The following is a 19,814-nucleotide window of genomic DNA, read 5'->3' on the forward strand; positions in this document are numbered from 1 at the left end:
TGCAAGACAGCAAAAATTGGGACACTGCCCTCCATGCAGCTGACTTCTAGACACCGCATTTGTGCCTCTCAAGCTCGCAGGCCTACATCAAGAGAACCCAAATAGCTCAAGTTGGGAGCTAAACTAGATTAACAAGCCCAGGAGAACTGAGAGATTACGCCAGTAGCACCATGCCCAAAAGAACCTGCGTAGCAAAGCAATTGGATCTACAATTAAAACATTACAGGAAAACATGGGAAGACAAAAAAGCAATCCCCAAAGGAAAGAAAAAGAGGAACCACCAGAAAGGGAGTTAAATGAATTCAAGGCTAGCAGCTTATCAGAGATAGAATTCAGAGTAATGGTTATAAGGATGTTTAAACAGATAGATGACAAATACACACAACTCAATGACAAATACACACAACTCAATGAGAACTATAAGGAGCTGAATGAGAATGTCACCAACATGAAAAGACACCAAGAGGAGATGAAGAACGACATAGCTGCAATAAAGAAAAAAATGGAAGGCCTAAACAATAAACTAGAAGAGGCTGAGGACCGCATCAGCGAATTAGAAGACAAGGTAGGAAAAAAACACACAAACACAGCAGCAACTGGAAAGAAGACTTAAAAAGCAAGAGGAGAGCCTAAGGGAGCTTTGGGACAACACAAAACGAAACAATATTCACTTAATAGGGATCCCAGAAGGAGAGGAAGAGAAGCAAGGAATAGAAAAACTGTTTGAAGAAATAATGACAGAAAACTTCCCTGATATTAGCAAAAAAAAAAAAACTATGAAAGTCCAAGAAGTACACAGAGTCCCAAACAAGTTGAACCCCGAAAGACCGACACCAAGACACATCATAATTAGATTGGCGAACACCAGCGACAAAATAAGAATCTTAAAGGCTGCCAAAGAGAGACAGAAAGTTACTTACAAGGGATCTCCTATCAGAATATCAACTGATTTCTCAACAGAAACACACCAGGCCAGAAAGGAATGGAATGAAATATACAAAGTGATGCAAAGCAAGGGACTGAATCCAAAAATACTATACCCGGCAAGGCTATCATTAAAAATTGAAGGTGGAATCAGGAGCTTCACAGACAAAAAAGGGCTAAGAGAGTTTATCACTACCAAGCCAGCAATGCAAGAAATGCTAAAGGGACTGCTGTAAAAAGAAGAAAATAAAAGGCAAAAAGAAACACAAACACTAAGGAAAAATATGACAACAAACATGTACTTGTCAATAATAACATTAAACGTAAATGGATTAAATGCACCAATCAAAAGACATAGGGTAGCTGAATGGATAAGACAACATGACCCATATATTTCCTGTCTACAAGAGACCCACCTCAGAGCAAAGGATTCACACAGACTGAGAGTGAAGGGATGGAAAAAGATTTTTCAGGCAAATGGAAATGAGAAAAGAGCTGGGGTTGTGATACTTATATCTGATAAAATAGACCTCAAAGTAAAGGCCATAATAAGAGATAAGGAAGGCCACTACATAATACTAAAGGGAACAATTCAACAAAAAGATATAACTCTGGTAAACATATATGCACCCAATGCAGGAGCACCCAAATACATAAAAAATCTCCTGGAAGATATGAAAGGAGAGATCAACAACAACACCATCATAGTAGGAGACTTTAATACACCACTGACATCACTGGATAAATCCTCTAGACAAAAAATCAGCAAAGAAACAGCAATTCAAAATGACTCACTAGATCAGATGGACCTAATTGACATCTTCAGAGCAGTTCACCCCAAAGCCACGGAATATACGTTCTTCTCAAGTGCAATGGGACATTTTCAAAAATAGACCACATATTGGGTCACAAGCAAAGTCTCCCTAAATTCAAAAAGATTGAAATCATAACAAGCATTTTCTCAGACCACAATGGTATAATATTAGAAATAAACTACAATAAAAACATTCCAAAAAATTCAAACACTTGGAAGCTGAATAGCATGCTACTAAACCATGATTGGGTTATCAATGAGATCAAAGAAGAAATTAAAAACATCCTGGAGACTAATGACAATAAAAACAACATTGCAAATCCTATGGGACACAATGAAAGCAGTCCTGAGAGGGAAGTTTATAGCTCTACAGGCCTACCTCAAAAAACAAGAAAAAATGGTAATAAATAATCTAACTCAACAACTCAAAGAATTAGAAAGAGAGCAACAAGAAAAGCCCACAGTGAGCAGAAGGAAGGAAATAATAAAGATCAGAGCAGAGATAAATGACATAGAGACCAAAAGAACAGTACAAAAGATCAATGAAACCAAGAGCTAGTTCTTCTAAAGGATAAACAATATTGATGAACCTCTAGCCAGGCTCACCAAGAAGCAAAGAGGACCCAAATAAACAAAATCAGAAATGAAAGAGGTGAAATAACAACAGACCCCACAGAAATATAAAGGATTGTTAAAAAATACTATGAACAACTATATTCCAACAAACTGGAACACCTGGAGGAAATGGACACATTCTTAGAAAAATACAACCTTCCAAAATGTACTCAAGAAGATTCTAAAAATCTCAATAGGCTGATAACTATGGAAGAAATTGAAGCAGTCATCAAAACTTTTCCAGCAAACAAAAGCCCCGGCCCAGACGGCTTCACAGGTGAATTTTACCAAACATTCAAGGAAGAACGAAAACCTATCCTCCTCAGACTATTCCAGAAAATTCAAGAGGAAGGAACACTTCCAAGCTTCTTATATGAAGCCAGCATCACCCTAATACCAAAACCAGATAAAGATAACACAATGAAAGAGAATTACAGGCCAATATCCCTCATGAACATAGATGCCAAAATCCTCAACAAAATTCTAGCAAATCGAATCCAGCAGTACATCAGAAAGATCATACACCATGACCAAGTAGGATTTATCCCGTGGATGCAAAATGGTACAATATTTGCAAATCAATAAACGTGATACATCACATAAACAAATTGAGAGATAAAAATCACATAGTTATATCAATTGATGCAGAAAAAGCATTTGACAAAATCCAACACCTTTCTTGATAAAAACTCTCAGCAAGGTGGGAATAGAAGGATCATACCTCAACATAATAAAAGCCATATATGACAAACCTACAGCCAACATCATACTCAGTGGGCAAAAACTAAAACCATTTCCCCTAAGAACAGGAACAAGACAGCGATGCCCACTCTCACCACTCCTGTTCAACATAGTGCTGGAAGTACTAGCCATTGAGATCAGACAAGAAGAAGAAATAAAAGGCATCCAAATTGAAAAAGAAGAAGTAAAATTGTCCTTATTCGCAGATGACATTATACTGTACCTAGAAAACCCTAAAGACTCCATCAAAAAATTATTAGACTTAATAAATGAATTCAGCAAGGTAGCATGATACAAAATTAACGCCAAAAATCTATGGCATTTCTATACACCAGTAACGAACGAACAGAAAGAGAGACTAAAAAAGCAATCCCATTTACCATCGGACCAAAAAAAATAAGGTACCTAGGAATAAACTTAACTAAGGAGGTAAAAGACCTATACGGGGAAACTATACGACACTGAAAAAATAGATAGTGGAAGACATAAACAGATGGAACAACATACCAGGTTCATGGATTGGTAGAATCAACATCATCAAATGTCCATACTACCCAAAGCAATCTATAAATTCAATGCACTTCCCATTAAAATACCAACAGCATATTTCACAGACCTAGAACGAACCTTCAAACCATTCATCTCGTAAAAAAAAAAAAAAAAAAAAGACCCTGAATAGCCACAGCAATACTGAGAAAGAAGAACAAAGTAGGGGGGATTTCAATACCAGATATCAAGCTGTATTACAAAGCCACTATTCTTAAAACAGCATGGTACTGGCACAAGAACAGGCATATAGACCAATGGAATAGAACAGAGAACCCAGAAATTGACCCAAACCACTATGCCCAATTAATATTTGACAAAGGAGGCATGAACACACAATGGAGTCAAGTCAGTCTCTTCAACAAATGGTGTTGGGAAAATTGGACAGATACATGCAAAAAAAATGAAACTAGATCACCAACTTTCACCATACACAAAAATAAACTCAAAATGGATAAAGGATTTAAACATAAGATTGGAAACCATAAAAATACTAGAGAAATTCACAGGCAGCGAAATCTCAGACATATGCCGAAGTAATTTCTTCACTGATACCGCTCCTAGGGCAATGTAAACTAAAGAAAAAATAAACAAATGGGACTACATCCAAATAAAAATCTTTTGTATAAGCAAAGGAAACCATCAAGAAAACAACAAGAAAGCCCACTGCATGGGAGAACCTATTTGCCAATGTCATCACTGATAAGGGTTTAATCTCCAACATTTACACGGAACTCATACAACTTAACAAAAGGAAGATAAATAACCCAATCAAAAAATGGGCAACTGATCTAAATAGACACTTTTCGAAAGAAGACAGAAGGAAGGCCAAGAGACATATGAAAACCTGCTCAAAGTCACTAATCATCTGAGAGATGCAAATCAAAACAACAATGTGATACCATCTTACACCTGTCAGAATGGCTATCATCAACAAATCAACAAATAGCAAGTGTTGGCGAGGATGCGGAGAAAAAGGAACTCTTTTACACTGCTGGTGGGAATGCAGACTGGTGCAGCCACTTTGGAGAACAGTATGGAGTTTCCTCAAAAAACTAAAAATGGAACTCCCATTTGACCCAGTGATCCCACTTCTAGGAATATATCCCAAGAAACTAGAAACACCAATCAGAAAGGATATATGCACCCCTATGTTCATAGCAGCACAGTTCACCATAGCTAAGATTTGGAAACAGCCTAAATGCCCATCAGCAGATGTGTGGATTAAAAAACTGTGGTACATCTACACAGTGGAATACTACGCTGCGGTAAAAAAGGAGTTCCTACCATTTGCAACAACATGGATGGAGATGGAGAGCATTATGCTAAGTGAAATAAGCCAGGCAGATAAAGGTAAATATCACATGATCTCACTCATTTGTGGAATATAATGAATGGCATAGACTGATGAACAAGAACAGATCCAGAGACTGAGAAACATGGATCAGAACCTCAAACCACAGGGCAGGAGCGGGTTGTTGGGAGTAAGCGGGAGACATCAACCAAGGTACTTGTGTGCATGCATATGAGCCTAATCAATGGACACAGGGGGGTGGGGCATGAGTGGGGGGTGGGGGGTAATGGGGAAATAAGGACACATATGTAAAAAAATAATAGTGAAAATAATAAAAAAATTAAAATAAAAAAAATAGAAAAGAAATTGTGAGGTAACCAGAACCCCAAGAACGCCTGAGAACGTCTTTCTTGCCATGATAGCAGTCATCAGCTGTATGGTAATATTACCTGGGGAAAATGGGGAAGTATTTTGGACTTGTGTTCCTGACCCTTCATGGGTAAGAGCCCTTACATGGGCTGATCCCCCGCCTAATGTAGTCACCAATAATACCAAACACCTTGGTCATCCAGGAGGACCATGGGTGGGGCAAGGAAGTGTAATTACACAGGAATCGCCACCCAGCTTCCCTTTTGTATAACACAAAATCAAACCACTGCTCCTGTGGTTTTAAAGAGAGGTTTCTGGCTTGCGTGGACACCAAAGGAAGGGACTATCACTACTTGCTCCTGAGAGAGGTGCAGAAAATATAACTAAGACCTTGTCTATACAAAAAGAAATTGACAACCATTTTGAAATGGAATTTCCATGGCCTAGAGCAAAGAATATCCTTACATGATATTATTCTACAATGTAATTATAATTTTTCCCAGATTTGTATTACCCCCATTACCTATAATAGTACCTCGCACCCTTGGGAATCAATAAAAAATCATCTTTTTGGTGCTTGGAGACAAAGGTAACACATCTCTTGATATTTTAGAATTACAACGGCATAATGTACAATTATCCCAAACAAACTTACAAACTAATTCTTTGAATGTCTGGCAGCAATTTAAAAAGGACATGAAAGGATTTAATCCCTTCCACTGTGTAGAGGGCCCCCTGGGAAGGCATCTGAGCATTCTATATTGGCCTCTCTTGCCCGTTTGGCCAAGAGGGACCTTCTTCTCACAATCAAATTGCCCACAGCTGTTACCTGTGCTTTCTGTTCATGCTGAGGTTGAAGCCTCGTGGTGGTTGGTACCATGGATCTGTCTCTCACCCAGTGGGGTGAGCTGGGCCCTCCCTGGAGAAGAAACCTGGGTTCCCCAAGATATGTGATTAGTACCAGCAGCCCGCCAGCAGGTGAGGGGATCCCAAGGCAGGCGCTGGGCGGGGAGGCCACGGGGGCATAGGCTACCAAGGAGACAGAACTGAACCTCACATCACCCTTCTTGGCCCCGGAGGATGGCTGGTTAGCCAGAGACGAGTAAGATTCCTCAGGGAAGGAACAACCTAAGACAGGCACAGTCGCAGAGGGGCCATCAGGAGAGAACTTGGGGGTCAACAGAGGTGGGGCACAGACCCTCACCCTCCCAACTTTGCAGGGGCCTGAACCCCCACACCTTCTGAGAGAAGTCTCCTGCCCCCATGGCTGCTTCGCTTCCCATGTCCAGCTCAATTCGGGACCCAGGTAACAGACAGAGACTTGGCCGAAAGCAGCTGCCCTCTCACTGCAACAAGACTTGTTTGAGTTGTCTTGTACCCATGGTGTGGGGAAGTGGGTTTTTTTGATATCTAAATCCAGCCTAGTACCAGGAATGCTCAGGGCCTACTCAAGAAGGCAAATAATCCTTTCCACTAATATTTACAGCAGGGGTGGGCAAACTTTTTGACTCGAGGGCCACAATGGGTTCTTAAACTGGACCAGAGGGCCGGAACAAAAGCATGGATGGAGTGTTTGTGTGAACTAATATAAATTCAAAGTAAAGGAGCGGAGGGGAGAGCAAGAGAACCCTCCACTCTTTCGGCTCCGTGGGCCGGATAGAACAGCCGAACGGGCTGGATCCGGCCCGCGGGCCGTAGTTTGCCCACGGCTGATTTACAGAGTAAAATAAGATTGTTGTTAGACTATTAAATTTGACATTAAGTAGTAGTCAAGTTCTCAGACCAATTTAAATTGGCTAAGTGAAATAAGTGAATATTCTAGAAAAATTAATGGTACTGGACAAAAAGCTGTTCCTAAAGTGGTAACTAAAAATTTTATTGGTAGTTCATCTCATGGTAAAATTGCATAACATGTAATGAACCTAAAGCAGTCATATTTTGGTGCAAAAAATTAAAATTTAAAAGCTATCAATAGTACATTATAAAATTTCCAAAAGCCTCCTAACATTTAAATCAAAAAAGGGGGGATAGTAGAAGAATATCATGAAAGGAAAAATATCCTGTAAGTAAATTACATCTAGAAAATTTTTACTTTAGAAAATTAACTTTCATTTGTAATGCTAACAGCAAGACACCCATGAAAAACATACATGGTGTCAAAACAAGCCAAAGGAAAATCGTTTGGGCAAAAAATGAAAAAGGATCCCAAGTCAAATTTATAGAAAAGATTCCTTTATTAACTTTTAGTCAAGAATATGTTTGTATATTTTCAGAAAAAAACTCCAAGACCATGTGGATTCCTGCAACAGAGAGGAATTGACAGGACTGCTCCAGCCATGAAGACAGAAGAGAAACAGTCCAGAGATGGAAGACGCTGATGATGCCTTGCCATCCTAGCAGTCAGCAGCTGTGCATTGCTGCAGGTTGCCCAGGACTAAACCAGAGAGGGTCAGACCTGCATTACCACCATTTGTCCACCAGCCAGAACTGAAATATCATTGCTGACATGTACACATAAGGAACTGTTTGACATTGAAATTGGGACTCAAAAGAACTGTTGGCCCAGAAAGAAACTCACTACAGACTGATTCATTTGCCTCTCAGCATAACCATTATTGCTTGTCTCATTTTTGGTTCTTATAAGTATATTTATAGTATTACATGATCTCACTCATCTAGGGGAAATAATGAACAACATAAACTGATGAACAAAAACAAACCCGTAGACAGGGAAGCATCGATCAGACTGTCAAATCTCAGAGCGAAGGTAGGGGAGGGGAGGGGTAAGGGGGAGAGATCAACCAAAGGACTTGTATGCATGCATTTAAGCCTAACCAGTGGTCACGGACAACAGGGGGGTGGGGGCATGCGTGCAAAGGATTTGGGATGGAATGGGGGGATGAGGACAAATATGTGATACCTTAATCAATAAAGAAATTAATTTAAAAAAGATGTTATGAAAATAAAATGAGTGTAGACCAGGAGATCTTTAGTTGCCAATGAAAACTGCACTAAAGCTGAACAATGAATAAATAAATAAATAATGGGGAAAAAAAGATAGACAGATAGATGATAGATAGATAGATAGATAGATAGATAGATAGATAGATAGATAGACAGATGATAGATAAAAAGAAAAACATGGATATGAGAGAGACACATAAATTGGTTGCCTCCTGCATGTACCACGACTGAGGGCAGGGAGCAATAGAACCAACAACCCAGGTATGTGCCCTTGACCAGGAATTGAACCCGTGTGACCCTTCAGTCCATGGGCCGACACTCTGCCACTGAGCCAAACTGGCCAGGGCTCTTCTTCTATTTTTTAAGAAAACTTTGAGAAGCTTTGGTATAAAATTTCCTTTGAATATTGGGTAGAATTCACTGGTGAAGCCATCTGGTCTTGGAATTTTATTTTTTGAGAGGTTTTGATGGTTGTTTCAGTTTCCTCAGTGTTGATTTTTCTATTTAGATTTTCCAGTTCTTCATGATTCTGTCTTGGAAGGTTGTATATTTCTAGGAACTTATCCATTTCTTCTATATTATTGAATTTGGTGACATATACTCTTTCATAATATTCTAGTATGATCCTTTGTATATCTGTGATGTGTGTGATAAATTTTCTTTCATTTCTGATTTTGTTTACATGAGTTTTTTCTCCTTTTTCCTTAGTGAGTCTAGCAAGGGGCTTGTCTATTTTACTAATCTTTTCAAAGAACAAGCTCTTTGTTGTATTCATTTTTTGTATAGTCTTTTTGTTCTCTATTTCATTCAATTCTGCTCTAATATTTATTATTTCCTTTCTTCTGCTGATTTTGGTTTGCTTTTGTTCTTCTTTTTCTAGTTCTTTAAGATGTAATATTAGGATGTTTATGTGGGATTTCTTTTGTGTCTTGAGATAACCCTATAATAATATAAACTTCCCTCTTATTACTGTTTTTGCTGCATCTCAGAGTTTTGATATATTGTATTGTCATTCTTATTTGTCTTATCTTTTGATATAATCTTTTATTTCTTTGATTCCGTTATTTTGTAGTAGTATGTTTTTTATTCTCAACGTATTTGTGGGTTTATTTATTTCCTTTTTTAATATCAAAGCTTTGTGGTCAGAGGATATGCCTGGTGTGAATTCAATCTTCTTAAATTTGTTGACCCTGGCTTTATGGTCACATGTGTGGTCTATCCTTGAGAGTGTTCCATGTGCACTGGAGAAGAATGTATATTCTGATGTTCTGGGATGAAAGGCTCTGTAAATGTCAATTATGTCCATTTGCTCTAATATACGATGTAAGGCCGATATTTCTTTATTGATTTTCCATTTGGATGCTCTATGGAAAGCTGTCAATGGAGAACTAAGCTTCCCAACTATGATTGTGTTTTTGTCTGTTTGTCCCTTTAGTTCTGTTAGTAGTAGCTTTATATAATTCAGTGCTCCTTGATTGGGTGCATTTATATTAAGTAGTGTTATGTCTTCTTGATGCAGTGACCCCTTTATCATTATGTAATGTTCATCTTTGTTGCTTGTTACCTTTTTTTCATTTTTATTTTATTATTTTTTAAATATTTATTGTTGAAAGTATTACAGATGTCCCTGTTTTCCCTCCAATTACTCCCCTCCACCCAGTTCCCACCCTACCCTAGGCCTTCACCATACTATTGTCTGTGTACATAAGTAATGAATATATATATATGTGTGTGTGTGTGTGTATATATATATATATATATATATATATATATGTGTGTGTGTGTGTGTGTGTGTGTGTGTGTGTGTGTATATATATATATATATATATATATATATATATATATATATATGCCTAAGTGACTGTTACGACCAGAATGACCAGAGCGACCGGAATGACCAGTTGCTATGATGTGTACTGACCACCAGGGGGCAGACGCTCAATGCAGGAGCTGACCCCTGGTGGTCAGTACACTTCCACAGCAGGAGCACCACTCAGACAGAAGCCCTGAGCCAGGCTCACGGCTGCTGAGAGCAGCTGCAGCAGCAGGAGCCTCTCCTGCCTCTGCAGCAGTGCTATTGAGCAGCAGCAGCAGTGGCAGGCACAGCGGGGTCAGGATGAGCAGCAGTGGAGCTGTGCCTGGCCCAGGCTGGGGATATTCCCCAGCTGCCTGCCACTTTGGCACTGCTACTTCCCTGCGGGGATAGGGCCAAAACTGGCAGTCTGGAATCCCCCTTATGGATCCCGGATTGTGGGAGGGCACAAGCCAGGCTGAGGGACACCACCCATGCATGAATCCGTGCACTGGGCCTCTAGTATGCATATAAGATCTTTGATTAATCTCTTCCCACTCCACCTTCCCCCTGAGATTTGTGTCTTTTCCATGTTTCTGTGCCTCTGGTTCTATTTTATTCTTAAGTTTTTTGTTCGTTAGATTTCTCATTTGACTTTTTTATTATTTTTAGATTCAATTGGTGATAGTTATGTATTTATTGCCATTTTATTCTCCTCCTCCTCCTCCTCCTCCTCCTCCTCCTCCTCCTCCTCCTCCTCCATTTCTTCTTAAAGAATGTCCTTCAATATTTCATGTAATACTGGCTTGGTGGTAATGAACTCCTTTAGCTTTTTCTTGTTTGTGAAACTCTTTATCTGACCTTAAATTCTAAATGATAGCTTTGTTGGGTATAGTAATCTTGGTTGTAGGTCCTTGCTATTCATCACTTTGAATATTTCTTGCCACTCCCTTCTGGCCTGCATAGTTTCTGTTAAGAAATCAGCTGATGAGTCTCATGGACGCTCCCTTGTAGGTAACTACCTGCTTTTCTCTTGTGGCTTTTAAGATTCTCTCTTTGTCTTTTACCTTTGACATTTTAATTATGACATGTGTTGGTGTGGGCCTCTTTGTTTTGGGATTCTCTTGTTTGGTGCTCTTTGCACTTCCAGGACTTGTAAGTTTATTTATTTCACCAGGTAGGGGAAGCTTTCTCTCTTTATTCCTTCAAATAAGTTTTCAAGATCGTGCGCTCTCTCTCTTCTCCTTCTGGCACCCCCATAATGCGGATATTGGTATGCTTGAAGTTGTCTCAAGGGCTCCTTATACTATCTTCAAATTCTTATATTCCTTTTTCTTTTTGCTCTTTCAAATGGGTGTTTTTTTCCTTCCTTATATTCCAAATCATTGATTTGATTCTCAGAATATTCTACTCTACTGTTGAATCTCTGTAGATTATACTTTATTTCAGTTCATGTATGCTTAATTTCTGACTGGTCCTTTTTCATGTCTTTGAAATTCTCATTATGACCCTTGAAAGTCTCACTAAGTCCCTTAAAGCTATCATTAAGTCCCTTGAAGCTCTCATTAAAATCTTTGAGCAATCTTACAAACATTATTTTGAACTCTGTATCCAGTAGTTTGCTTGCTTCCATTTCTTTCATTTGTGACATATTTATTTCTCTCCACATTTTGCTTCTTCCCTGTGTTTGTTTCTATGTATTAGAAAGAGCTGCTATGTTTCCTGGAATTTGTAGAATGGCCTTGTGTAGTAGGTGTCCTATAGGACCTGGTGGCTCAGTCTCCCCAGTCACATGAGCTGGGCACTCTACATGCACCTCTGTGTGGGCTGTGTGCACAGTCTTGTTGTAGTTGAGCCTTGATTGATGTTGGTGTCACTGGGCTGAATTGACCTCCAGGCCAATTGGCTGTGGGGACCAGCTGTGACTATACTGGAAGAGCTGCTGTGCAGAAGATAACCCTATGGAGCAGAAATTGCTTCAGTGGGGCTTTGCTGCTCACTGAGTCTGCCCCTTGAGTGTACTGTTTTTGGATGTGTAGAGTTGTAGTCTGGTATGGTCTGAAGCTGTCCAGTGGTGCATTGGATCTGGGGATTCCTGGGAGGTACAAAGTGAGCCAATGCCTGGGGCCACCTGGCAGGAGCTACAGAGAGATATGCAGGTAGATGCTAGTTGCATTGGGCTTGGAAGTGCACGGGTGAGGCCTAGCTGTGAAGCAAGGCAGGCTGGTGATGGTGCCAGGTCTTGCACCTCTTATTAACAGGTTTGGGGCATGCTGATGCCAGCTGCTGCTTGTTTGAGAGATTTTAGCAAAGTCTGAAGCCTGATCCAGGACGGGCCATTCATATAGAAAAGCTGCTGCAAACAAGTTGGGTGGGGCTGCAAACTGGATGGAGCATAGTCTCAAAGAATCACCAAGGCAGAGCTAACAGTATGGGCCATGCTAATGGAAACTCAGATATGGCTGCCATTCAGCTCTGAGATGGGGGATATCCCAGCATAGGAACAATGACCCTGTGAGCACCCTCTTCTAGGAGAAAGCTTCCCCTAAGCTCCTGTCTTGATAACAGACAATCCAGTTCCTCCCTGTATGTCCCTGGATCCCCCAAAGCTTCTGCCTGGCACTGTTGCTCAGAGGAAGTGGGACCATATAAGTTCATGTGCTGACCCTTTAAGAGGAATTGCCTGGGTCTCCAGCAACCTTTGTGTCACTCTGCCACAATCTCTACTGGTTTTTCCAACCTGAAGTTATGGGGACTTCTCAGCTCTGGAATCCTGGGATGAATGGTCTGATGTGGGGCTGGGACTCCTTGCTTCTCATGGGAGACATCTGCAGTGGAGATATCCCTCTTGATGAAAAAAACAAAAACAAAAAATGCTACACGTAGGTCTCAGACCATCCCGTTTCGCCCCTCTACCCCTCCTATCTGTTTAATGTACTTTCTTCTTTACTTCTCTAGTTGTAGGACTTTTATTCAGACATACTTCAGGTGGTTCTGAATGATGGTTTTTCTGTATTTTAGTAATTTTGATGTGACTGTGGGAGGCCACCAGTACCAGCATTTACCTATGCCACCATCTTGGTTCTTCCTCTACCTTTGTTATCTTTAATACTATTTTGTCACAAATAAGTATGGGTACACCTGTTTTTCTGTGGATGTTGTTTGCTTGTAGAATTATTTTCCACTCTCTTGCTTTGCATCTAACTTTGTTTTTGCAGCTTAGATATGTCTCCTGAAGGCAGCATATTGTTGGGTTTTGTCTTTTGATCCAAACTGCTACTCTGATTCTTTATTGGGGAATTCAATCCATTTATATTTATGACAATTATTGCTGTAAGATAATTTCCTGTAGCCATTTTATCTTTTGTTTTCTGGTAGCTCTGTGCGTCCATTGGTTCTTTATCTCTATGTTTCTGTCTTTTGTTTTAGTTTAGTGGTATTTCCTACTTTTTCCCTCTGTTTCCTGTTTTTTAAAACTATATGTCTCAGTGGTGTGTGGGTGTGTTTGTGTGTGTGTGTGTGTGTGTGTGTGTGTGTGTGTGTGTGTGTGATTACCATTAGGTTTATGAAAAGGAAAGTGTCATATATGCAGTAGTTCTTTTTCTTTTGAATGCATCTAATATCCATCCTCCTTTGCAAATTCAGACCTTTACTCCCATGTCTTTTGTTTTTGTTGTTATAAATTATCCCAGTTTATGCTGTAACTTTGTTGGTGATCATATTCATAGTTTTGTGACTTTTGTTCTTTGTTTCAGGTAGAGCAGTGGTCGGCAAACTGCGGCTCGTGAGCCAAATGCTGCTCACAAGCTGCGGTTTGCCACTCTGTTGACTAATGAGTTTGACGACCACTGCCTTAGGGAAAAACATTTTAATAATGTACTAATGTCTTTAACCTGAAGTCAAAACTTCTGGGTAAGAGTAATGCCTTATGCAGTGGTCGGCAAACTCATTAGTCAACAGAGCGGCAAACTGCGGCTCGCGAGCCACATATGGCTCGTGAGCCGCAGTTTGCCGACCACTGAGGTAGAGTAACTGTCTTGAGTATTTCCTCTCATTGAGGTTTTCTGGTGATCAATTCCCTCAGCTTTTGTATCTGGACAAGCCTTTATGTCTCCTTCACGTCTAAAGGATAACTTTTCTGGATATATTATCCTGGCTGGTAATTCCTCTCTTTCAGTAGTTTGAATATTCTGTTCCACGCTCTTCTGGCTTGTAGAGATGCTGCTGAAAAGTCTGATAATAACCTAATAGGCTTTCCTTTATAGATTACTTTCTTCTTTTCCCTGGCTACCTTGATAATTACTTCTTCATCATTATTTTTTACAGTTTTAACAAAATGTGCCTTGGTAAAAGGCCTTTTTGGATTAAGGTAATTAGATGTTCTGATTGCTTCTTGGATTCTAGGATCTAGCTTTGTCCATAAGTTTGAGAGGTTCTCATCCACTATTTGTTTGAATAAGCTCCTTTCCTTTCTGTCTTCTTCTTCTGGTATGCCTATTATTCTTATATTGCTCTTTCTGATGAAGTCAGTTCTCATAGAGTTCTTTCTTTTTTGTTTTCAAAGTTTTTTTTTTTTTGTTATGAATTTAGCTTTTATTCAAAATTAAATAAGCAAAAGCAAGTTTTTTTCCAAAACTTTTACAAATTACTTACATAAAAGAAAGTTAATAAGGATAGTCCTAAGTTTGCAACAAATAATTACAAAAGTGTCTAGGGAAGCATGAGTATAAACCACGTCACAGCATGGTGATCTAACTGTCATATGTGTAAGGCATAACTAACATTTGCACCGAGACCAGAATTAAAAAAATAAAACAGACTGTAAAAGCTTAGTTCTAAATTAAGCTTCTTCTCTTCCTTCAGGTCCTTAATGTGTTTGAACTATGTCATTGTTTTAAACAAACACATCCTGTCAAACTATAAATTACACAGATGGGCAGTTAATGGGAAAAGCCCCCTAAAAGGTACAAACTAACTGGTACTGAATTGAGTTCTCCATTTGCCTTTATGTACAATTAAATGTAAACCATATTTTCACAGTTTTGAGTGTTTTGTGAATAGATGCACAGTACCATGTCAGGTTTGCAATTGTTCCTGAAAACTGGCTCTAGGTTCTGCACCCCTGTCAGACACTGGGGTGCATGTATTTACATAAATAGGAAAGTATCATAGTCAATGGTCAAGACAGTTCAGCAAGAGCAGGATTTCCAAAAGAGTGATACACAATACCATAGTTTACATACCTGTGCAAATAGAAGCATTCAGACAGAGAAATCAGAGGCAAATTAAATTCAAAAACTTGTATCGCTACTGTTGTAAACTTGGGTAGTAAATGACCCTTGGAAAGCTCTGCTCTCTATGGATTCTTTTTTTCTTTTAAAATCTTAAAGCCAGAGAAAATGCACACATACTACCCACACGCTCACGCACACACATACACATTTCTCATCTCATTTTAGAGTATGGTACATAGTGCAACTTCATTATAATGTAGAGGTTTAACACATTTGCTGTGTGTTTTCCTGTGCAAGTTCTTAGTGGTCTAAATCCTAGTTGAGGGTATTCATTTGCAGAACCACATGATTCTGGAGGTTGGGGAAATAAACACACACACACACACACACACACACACACACACACACACAAGAGTTCCATCCATTTTTCAAACCAGCACTGGATGTGCAAAGGCAGTAGACAACCTGGCCATCAACACAGCCAGGTTAGGGTAACTTTAAAAGAAGATATCCAAGCAGTTAGTTACTTAGATTGGTCTCTAGAAAAATAGGTCAGGATATGCTGTATCTTTGTCAACCGTTCTTTCAAAGACTTCATTGACAAAACTGACAGCTGGTATTGGGGATCCACAGGGAGAACTGCAAGAAGCCACCAACACCAGGCAGGTCCATTAAGAGTCGCCTGAAGGTTTTCCTCCCTCCTGGGCATTGATCCAAAGTGCTGAAGAATTTGGCTTTGAAATCTGTCTCTTAAATTCTGAAACCAGCTGCAGGCTTGAGAGTAGACCAAATCATGAAGCTGCCTGAGACTCTCTATCTCATCTTCACTCTCCACCTTAACATCTTCCAGATATTCAATGTCTGCAGTGCAATATCCATCTTTCATTACTCTTTTTAAAACCTTAAACCACTTTCCTGCAACGGTATCCACCACAGACTTTCCATCAGATAAGAAATGTACATTTCTAATTTGTAACATACAACCATAATCTGCAAAACCATTCTGTGTGTCACTGACACACATTCCAAACTGTTTAGTTCCAGTTTGCATGCTTCTTCGAATCATCAATCTATATCTTGGCTCAAATACATGAAGAGGGCAAGGCACAGTGGGGTAGGCTATAGTGCAAACAAATATTGGGACATTCTTGGTCAAGTGTGAGAGTTCAGCAGTCTCTTCATATATTTTTTCTCTCAGACAGCTCATCAGGCAGATAGTTCACTATTAATTCTTCCAACAGCTGTGGGACACAGTACCTCCTATCTGCTAGAGATACTCTTTTAAGCTTTCTTTGCAAAGGGGACAATATGGTGTATAATCCAAACAAAGCTCAAGACAATTCTTACAGAGTGTCCACAAGGGGTTGTTATTGGCTCAAAAAACAACCTCATGCAGAGAGAACACTCAAAATCTGAGACGTCTATTAATTTCTCTGGGATGTCGCCGTAAGTTAATGAAAACGTATAGACCTCATTGGGCGTTTCTTCTTGCTTTTTAAGCTTATTCTTCCATCTTCATTGACAATCACGTCCTGTTCTAAGACAGACGGCTTTCTTTCCAGGACAGCACCTTTTTCTTGAACAGAGAGCAAAGATTTTGAGGACATTCATTTTAAGCAATCCTCTCTGGCTGCCATTTCTGTAGAATTTATAGCCTGTGCTGACCAAGCATGGTTTAAGCTTCCTTTGACAGGTTCTGCCGGGGCCTCAGGTATTTCTTCATTCTGCTCTGGGCTAAGCTCATTGGCAGAGTGAAACTCTTCCATTACTGACGGAAAACCAAAAGGTTTGTGCTTAGTGCATGGCAATGAACTCCAGGAAGAATTCCTCAGGCCTTCTTTTAAGTTTTCAGGTGATAATAAATCAAATAAAATCTTGTCCACTTCCAGCTTTGCAGGTGTGAAGTCTTCATCAAAGGCTAAGCACTGCAGGAATAGTTGTAAGGCATCACCTAAAAAGCCGGCATTATGGAGTACTTTTCCTTTCCTGAAGTAGACCTCGGGCCAACTTGGCAGCTGAAAGAGCATTGCATTCAGATCTTCTATGGCTGCTTTGAACTCTCAGACACCAGCATAGGATTCAGTGAGGTAAATTTTAAAGTCAAGTTGCTGGGCTCTGCTCCTAGTGCCTTGCAGGTGGCGGCCAGGGACTCCCTGTGGCGCCCCTGGTGCAGCAGCTCCCCTAGCCAGCTGGCTGCCCGCGCTTGCTCCTGCTGGCTCGGGGAACCACTTCTCTGCCAGGTGGTTGAGGAGATGCTGGTTCTGAAGCCCTAGGTGGCGATGGCGGAGGCCAGAGGCAGCGGCCGCTTGGTGGTGCCCTCAGCATCCACAGCGGGGGCAGCAGCGGGCGGCGGCCAGCAGCCAGTCGCAGCAGAGACAGCAGAGGGCGCGGAGCTCCCTCCACAGGCAGCTGCGGCAGTAACTGTGGCCTCAGGGCACGGTCATCTGCTTGCTCTGGAAGCCCCAGCAACCCAGGCAGCTCAGCAGCCCGCCCGCGCCCGCTTCCGCTGTCGGCGCGGCGCTCCAGCCCAGCCTGTGGCGGAGCCTGTAGTTGAGCACCAGGCAGTCCACCAGGGTGCCCAGGCACTCAGGCAGGACCCGGGCCTCGCGCCTCCGCGCCGCCTCGTGCGCCTCCAGCGCTCCCTTCAGGTGGCCGCCCAGGGCCAGCAGCTCGCCCCAGCGGAGCAGCAGCTCCCAGCGCTCCGACTCCGCAGCCGCGCGCTCCAGCCAGTCCCCGCTGCCGCCGCCCACTTCCCAGAACCCGACCCGGCTCAGGGGCAGGGGTGCCATCTCCCGGTTTCCCCTCTAGGAGCTCCTCATCACGACCGGGAAAGACTTGGCCCGCGGAGGGCTGTGCCGCTGCCATCAACTGCCCCCACCCTCCAAGAGCCTGCGGGGCGCGAGGCTCCACAGCGGCCCGCGAGCAGGAGGGCGTGGCACGCGGATCCAGAGGGCAGCACGCACCAGGAAGCCCCAGGGTGGGGGCCTCAAGTCTTTTTTTTTTTTTTTTTTTTTTTAATCTGCATCATTTCTAGATTTCTATCTTTGACCTCACTAATCCTTTCCTCCATCTGGTCAGCTCTATCTCCTATGCTTGCTAGTTCATTCTTGATTATTTTTATTGACTTCTTCATCTTCAGAATTTCTGTTTGGTTCTATTTTAATGTTTCATTTTCTTTGATGAAGTACTTGTTTTGTTCTTTGATCTTTGAATTCTTGTGTAAGCAGATGCTCCTCTTTCAGAGTTTACAAGTTTGTTTTGACAGAGACAGTTCTTCACAAATCAGCTCAGTTTGGGGTACTGGAAATATCCTTGGAAAGGTAGGGTCTGCTATTAAGGCATATTTGGGTTGAAGGAACTGTTTGAACTCTGTAGTGAGAAGTTTTGCCACTGACTGAGAACAGCTGGGTAAGAATGTTGACTTGATTCCCTGCTCAGGTAATGCTGTAGGATGGGCTTCACTATTGCCTGGATTCTCTGTTCATGTTTACTGTATAGTCAGGACTGGTTACTACACAAACCAGTGGTGAAGGCATCAATTAGTTTCTCTGGTCTGGCAGGGTAGCAGGTGGGATCCAGGGTCTGCATGGCTCATTGTTTGGGCACCTGAATCAGGCAAGAGTGTGCACTGAATTTTCTTGTTAGGTAAGGTGACCATATTTTCTTTGTATATGGGGAAAGCCATGGGCTATACTCTATTTTTAAGTGCCACTGTAACAAGAACTATTGGATTAGCTATATAGGTTCATGTGTGCTCTGGTTATGTTCTCTATTCAGGCAAGCTGAATGGTACATAAAGTAATTAGTGGGGTATGAATAGTTTCCCTACATGAGTATAGCAGGAGAAGCAGCTCCAAGGTAGGTAAGGCTGTTTGTTTATGGTTTTGACTCTTGCCCCAAGATCTCTGGCTAAATAGAGCCACTAGCTTTGCTATACAGAATATTAGCTCCAACACTCTACTTCTCTGCTTGAGCTTTCTGGGGGTATACAGCCTAAAACTTGCCAGACAGGCTGAGAGCTACACATAGCAAGTAGAGCCATGATCAGCTTTTTTGCATAAGCAGAATGGGGAGGGCTCACTGCAGTCAACTTCTGAAGTTTCTTAAACTGGATTTCTGGTTGGGAGGGGCTGGGAGCTACACTCATCAGTGGGTAAGGAAATGAATTAAATCCTCTGCCTGGGTATAGCAGGTAAATCTTCCTTGCCCAATACTTGCTTTGCTGTGGGGGCAATCAGCTCTGCCTGCCTGCCTCTTGGCTTGATCATTGCTGGTTTATATAGCTTTCAGATGTTCTGGCCAGCCTTTCTGCTCACATGGAACTGGAAGCTACTCTCCATAGCATGTGTAGTTGCCTTGGCTGGACATAAGCAGACCAGGCTCTAGATCTAGTAAAACCCATTTGAGGTTCCAAATCAAGCAGACATGCACCCAGCAGTGTTACTGGGTCAGACTTTACCACTATCTTAGCTCTGAAGATGGGAAAATCTGATAGTTGGGACTACTACTTGGGTTCTGCAT

The 19,814-nt window shown here is 41.3% G+C and overlaps 1 protein-coding gene and 1 pseudogene across 2 annotated transcripts in view; both read right to left on the minus strand.

The window, feature by feature from the left end:
• LOC308239277 (vascular endothelial growth factor receptor kdr-like) overlaps positions 1-19,814 on the minus strand; it is a gene marked incomplete at both ends in the record, with an annotated part of 686,009 nt that overhangs the window by 132,586 nt on the left and 533,609 nt on the right. The gene's annotated exons all lie outside the window — the stretch shown is intronic.
• Positions 15,817-19,440, minus strand: LOC308239430 (LON peptidase N-terminal domain and RING finger protein 1-like; annotated as a pseudogene). Its single transcript has 2 exons — positions 19,375-19,440; positions 15,817-18,097 (listed from the first exon to the last, which is right to left on the minus strand). The product of its transcript is annotated as an LON peptidase N-terminal domain and RING finger protein 1-like (transcript).

This window comes from Plecotus auritus (assembly GCF_963455305.1).
Source record: "Plecotus auritus genome assembly, chromosome: X".
Classification (NCBI taxonomy): domain Eukaryota; kingdom Metazoa; phylum Chordata; class Mammalia; order Chiroptera; family Vespertilionidae; genus Plecotus; species Plecotus auritus.